Source organism: Arvicanthis niloticus, chromosome 25 (genome assembly GCF_011762505.2).
Source record: "Arvicanthis niloticus isolate mArvNil1 chromosome 25, mArvNil1.pat.X, whole genome shotgun sequence".
NCBI lineage: Eukaryota > Metazoa > Chordata > Mammalia > Rodentia > Muridae > Arvicanthis > Arvicanthis niloticus.
Window position 1 is genome coordinate 2,638,079 of NC_133433.1, and position 6,000 is coordinate 2,644,078.

Genomic DNA, 6,000 nt, shown 5'->3' on the forward strand with positions numbered 1-6,000 from the left:
GTTTTAAAGCACAGAACACTAGAAGCCATACAAAGTTTTGTGGTGATTATAAGCTCCTGGAGAACTGAACTACATACAATAGAGACGCTGACAGATCTTTCACTGGAGCAGTTTGGCTGCAACACTGTGAATTGGCAAGACTAATTCTAACAAGATGTCTTTTTTTTTTTTCATCACGTTTATTACCTGCAAGAATGAAAAGGGCGATCCACTGGAAAGCTGCTGAAGGCTCAGGATGGAATGACCTCACATATGAAGCAAGTCGCCCGCTGCCTTGCGGAAATAGCCATCCCTATAAGAGGAGTGGCACAAGGCGGCTCGAGCTTAGCTTTTCTAGTCAGCCTGAGCTTTAGCGGCGCGACAATTTCCTACATGTTACATTTTAATGATCTGAGAAAACCGTTATCAGAGTTAACATCTCTAATTTTACTCTTAAACAGACAAAAGCAAAAAAAAAAAAAAAGGAAAAAAATCTCATTAGGCAGTATCTCCGCCAAGGTTCCCACTAGGCTAAGAATTTTTATCTAAAGTAATTACCCTTTTTAGTTAAATACACTCAGCAGATGAAATTAACAGAGTGAGAGACTACGACACTAGACAGTGGAGGTGAAAAATCCAGGAACGCGTCGCCTGGCCGCCCACGAGCCCGCTGTAAGTCGCAGCTGGGTCTCCGGGGTGGGACGATCCAGCCCCCTCTCATTCCAGGAGGCAGTGACAGCAACGGCTGGACCGGCGGAATGCGAGGAGCACCTCGTAGGGTCATACACAAAACCACCCGGCCCACAGCCTGGCAGGAACTTCGCCCAAGTTGCCAAACTTGCATGTGTGCAAGAGCAGGCTGGGGAGACTCAATGTGCCCACGACGCTGAGGGCCAGGGGTGTGCGGCCCTTCAGACACGCCCCGTCCTGCAGGCTCCCTCTAAAGTTCCTGCAAATCCTTGCCCAGCTCCAGGTCGCCCAGATGCTGGATCAAGTCCCCTCTCGCGGGCACCTGGGGTAGTCCGTGAGCGCCGCCCGCCGCCCTCTCGGTGCCGCTCGGCTCCCGAACACCCAGTGGATGGGTGAACTGCGAGGGCCGCGGTGCGGGGAGGTGCAGCGAGCTGTCCCTTCCTTAAACTCGACCCTTGGGTGGAGCCCTGGGGGATTCAGAGACTGGCGTCCAGGTGTGGATGTGTGTTCTAGGACCTCGGGGAGAAGGCGGTTGCAAGGTGTCCCTCTGGGAAGCCTTGAGATCCCCTGGGCACGTCTGCGCCCGAGGACCCGGGCTGCCTCGTTCTAGCGCCCGGCGCGGTCAACCGAGCCACCGTGCGGGGGCTGACAGCTGAGCGCAGAGCCGCAGAACCGCGGTCGTCGCGGAACGGCCGCGCGCGCGGGTGCGGTGGCCGGGGAGGGACCGGGCCACCCGGGCTGGCCGGAGCGCGGGCTGGGGCCGGAGGCAGGGCCGTGGGTCTGACAGCTGCTGCGGCTCCGGCGACGCTCGTCTCCCCACCCGCCCTCCCGCCTCACCACTGACTTATTACCCTCGGCTCCTCCTCCCCCTGCTGTTCCAAAACACCCGGCGACGCGAGCAAAATACAATGCCGCCTCGCCCGCCGTAAACAGGCAGGCGGGAGAGCGCGCCCCGCCGCCGCGTCCTCCGCTCACTCAGCTCCCACCCCTTTCCCGTTCCTAGAAAATGCCATAAGGCGGCCGTGGGCTGGGAGCGGCCGTTCGCCCTCCGGACTCGCTGCCCGCCGCGGCCCCACGCCGCCCGCTGCCCCGCTCGCCCGCTCCCCCTTGCAAACTTGCCCCGCTGCTTCGCCTCGGCCCCGCGGCCCGGTCGGGCACTCACCTTCCCGGGAACTTTCGTCCTCCTGCGCCGGTCCTGCCCGCGTCTTCCCAGCCCGCAGCCCCCTCCCGGCCGCCGGCGTGGTGGGCGGTCCTGGGGTCACCGAGAGCAGGCGGAGGGGATGCGCATCACATGGCAGCTCGCTCGCAGCCCCCCGAGTCCGGGAAGGGGGAGGGGAGCGGCGCGCGCTGCTGGAGCGACGGGGGGTTGGGGGGGGGAGGCGGGCCGCGAGGGAGGGGCGGCGGGCGAAGCGGGGCGCAGGGGCGACCGCAGCCCGGTGCGCGGCCGCGGGGCTGCTGCTGAGGCGGCGGCGGGGCTGCTGGCTGCGCCGCGCGGCTCGCGCTCTCCCGGAACGCCCACACTCTCAATCGCTACATTGTTGACATTCGGCGCTGACGTCACCCGCTCCCCATTCACAATAACTTTACGGGAGCGGGGCAGCGCACCTCCCCGGCCGCTGGGGCGCCGTACGCCGGGTGACTGGCGTAAGCTTCTCCACGAATGGCGCTCCCGGGGCTCGGGCCCGGGCGGGCGCGCGCTTCGCCGACTGGCTCGGGGAGGGGGCGCGCCTCTAGCCGCCGCGGACGCCGGTCTCCAGGCTTTGTGCCGGCCGCGCCGCCCGAAGAGCCCTGTCTTCCCCGCCCGTTGGCTGTTTAGCTCCGCCTATCTTTGCCCGGGCCTTGAAAGTCAGGGGTTGTGGGGCTAGTGAGGTTAGGAGAGCTGCGAAGGCCAGTGTGGCACGTGGGGAGGTCGCCAGAACCATGGGCACTTCATCAAAGGGAGAAGCCGACTTGGAACCTGACATTCCGGGGCTGACTGAGGCTTCCCTGAAGGAGCTGGACAAGATGAGCCATGAACTCCTGGAAAACTGAATGGGCCTTGAGAACAGCTCCCTACCCAAGTGGGTTCTTTAAAGACCTTCCCCATTGAGGGAAATCGCCAACCTCCAGGAGCTATATATTTTCTAGTGTAAAAGAAGAGCCTCTTTCCATCCTTAACCTCACATTCCACTGAGTTTCACCAGCTGTCCCTTGCTTGTTCCTCTGAATGCTGTCAGGGTGCTGTTGCCCTACTAAGCCATCATGGGCTTGGTGGTAGCTGAAAATTTAAAGACAGTAATTAGGACTTAGATGGACCGTCAATTTGCAATAAAGTAAGGCTGTGTTAGTTGTGCTGGTGCCTGCAACTTTACCCCTTGCCACGGCCAGGAAACAGCCATGTTTCCCTAAGCACCTATAACTCCCCCCCCCACCCCCACCCCGGTGTAGGGCAGTGTTTCATATTATTACACGTGGTGCTGGTTTTTAATGAAGATTATAAAACTTGGGCTGGCTCTACTGAGAGAAGGATCATAAATCCCCCTGTAAAATGGGCATTGGCATATGCCGAGGAAGCCAGGAAGTATCGCTCTGGGAGTCTTGCGATACCATCCAAAGTGTTGCTCCAGCCGCCCGCACTTGAGGACTTAGTTTTTGAAAGGCTCCAGTTGCAATGTCTGTGTGTAAAACTAAACAAGAACCCCATGCAGGAGGACGGTGCATTTTTCTAACTTTTGTCCTGCTTTCATGGGTACCCAACTCTGCTTTCAGGTGAGACAAAGACGGGAGGTTTTGGTCTTATTATCCAGTCTTGTCCCCTTTGAAACAAATATTGTGCATGGCAAATTCCTGCCCAAACTTTCAGCAAGGACAGAATACTGATCTTGGCCTGCACTGCTAGGTCATTTCTTACAGCCATGGGTGCTTCTTATGGTGGTCCTCGGACTTTCAAACACGTATTGGTTAAAAGCTTTATGCATTTTTAAATTGAATCAATTAACTTATTTATTTGGTTTTTAGAGACGGGGTTTCTATGAGTAGCCTTGGCTGTCCTGGGACTCACTCTGTAGATGAGGCTGGCCTGGAACTCAGAGACCCACCTGCCTCTGTCACCTGAGTGCTGGTATTAAAGGCCTGCACTACCACACACGGGGCCAAACTTTATGCATTTTAATAGCATCAATAAATGTTTTCTTATATGAAGCCAGGCTGGAGAACCTTTGTGACCAGGTTCTTAGAGAACTGATGAGACTGTTTATAGGCATAGTTTAGCAGGCGGACTGTGCCTGCTAGGTTTTGTAGAACAGCTGGGACACTGATGTAAGGAAGGCCAGCAAGGGATTATTGCTACAAACTGATCTTATCCCTCTCCTTTCTAGATTCAGAGAGTTTCAACAATCGCCAATAGGTGCTCTTCTTTAGTCAACCTGCCTAAAGAGAGAAACTACATTAAAACAAACAAACAAACAAACAAACAAACCCAAAACCTCGTTTTCAGAAGTTCCATCCAGCTCTGCAATCTCATCTTTTATGCCTGTGTAGAAGACAAAACCTTTGTGTTTCCAGAGGTTGAAGACAAAAAGGGAGTTAGTTGTTCTATTTTAATTTTCAGTAATTGGAAGTAAGTTCTTTGAAATTAAACCCCAGAAGCCACACTCAGAAATAGCCACAAAATAGTAATGACAAGCCGAGTTCTGGACAGGCTTTGCCTGGGACTGCCATGGAGGTCAGGCGGTGAGCAGCCGCAACACCTTCATCCTGCTTGCGGGCCAGTCTCTAGGTTGTGCCCTTTAGGCGTGTACAATGGGAAACAGATGCAGCATTTTTCTCCCTGTGTATTTCTGCCAGTAACCTGAGTAGAGGTCAATTTCAGTCCCATGCCTGCAACATTCAGCCGTTTTGGATAAACGTCTCTTCTCCCTCCACAATTACCTGCGTGTCTGACCCTGAAAATGAACATTTTTTTTTCTAAGCATGATATGGTTTTTAAAAGATAAAGTAAGATACACACAGAGTGAAGGACTGAGGAAAGCACTCTGTAGGGGTTGATGGCGTTAAGACAATATGGTGGTTTTTCTTTAGGCAATACAGGAGGCAGAATTTTAAATGTGATACCTTGACAGAGAGGCACAGCAGGGAAATCTGTCAACACAGAACGAAGTGGGAGACTAAGAACAAGACACCAAACCTGAAGCCAGGAGGAGTCAAGGCACCTAAGGAAGTTCTGCTGAGAGGGAGCTCCGTTGCCACTTGAGTCGAGCTCCTGGAACTATGGCCGTCACTCATTCTTTCCAAGCCAGATGGTAGGACATACATCTAAGCTGCAAAGCCCTGCCTCAGCAGTGCACAGGTGACACTGGAGACAACAACGGCTTTGAGGGGATGAGAATGTGGATTTATTTGTTCAGCAGTTGTTTAAGTTATGTGATAAGATTGGGATGGGGACAGAGACAAAGAGCCAAACTCCATGCTATGTAATTGGGTTGTATGATACAATGGCCAGTTGGTGTGTATGTATGTGTAGCAAACAGGAGTGATGGTGTTGGCACTGCTCTTATGTTAGTTGATTGGGTCAGATAAGTCTCTTAACTGAAGGAAATTTCAAGTAGAGATGTGAACAGCCCCTACAGCTGTCTTCAGGAGGAAGGTTCTCAGATTTCAAGACTGATGAAAAGGTCTTTGGGTAAAGTAGACTTAGCACACGTTTGTAGAATAAAAGCACCCAATGAGCCACAGTGCCTGAAAACAGAAAGGAGAGTAGCAGGCATGAGAGCCCAGGGGTGGAGTGGAGGGTACCAACAGGCTTTCAGATGAGGCAGTCTTGGAGCCTGGACCAACCTTTGGTCTCTTATAAAGATCTCATTCCCCTAGGGGCAAACACTTTTGAAGGAAGTTCCTGCCCAACCTCCTGGCAAGGACAGAATATGGATCCTGGCATGCAACAAAATGGAAAGACATTTACAGGCGCTTCTGCAGAGAGCAAACATAACCTGGCCTCACCTCTGCAGGGTCATTCTGGTCACCAGGCAGAGGGAAGTCAAGAATGGAAGCAGAGAGAGCAGGTAGGAGGGGGTTGAGGTGGGAGAGGGACCAAAACAATGGCCACAGTTTGGATCTAGATACATTTACAAAGGAACCGAGATGGACTTACTAAGGATCCCATTGTGGAGTGTGAAAGAAAAGAACTCAAAATATTCTGGATTTGGACCTGAGCAGCTTAGTCAATGGAGATTCTATTTAGTGAGGTAAGCTACAGGAAAAGTGAGTGGGTGCAGGAGGGAAACTCCCGCAGTTGGTTTGGGGTGCCTACCAGACAGCTCAGTGACAAAGGTGAGCAAATAAGATACAGGCATT

At 53.5% G+C, this 6,000-nt stretch overlaps 1 protein-coding gene across 5 annotated transcripts in view; it reads right to left on the reverse strand.

Annotated features, from left to right (window-relative positions):
• The window catches only part of Bach2 (BACH transcriptional regulator 2), a 336,474-nt gene extending 334,498 nt beyond the window's left edge, over window positions 1-1,976 (reverse strand). For 2 of the 5 annotated variants that reach the window (XM_076924034.1, XM_076924037.1), the window contains exon 1: window positions 1,832-1,976. The gene's annotated coding sequence lies outside the window, so the exon portion shown is untranslated. The remainder of the gene's footprint in view (window positions 1-1,831) is intronic. The other 3 variants (XM_076924036.1, XM_076924038.1, XM_076924040.1) reach the window with 2 other exon arrangements.
• Window positions 1,977-6,000: the final 4,024 nt, after the last annotated feature.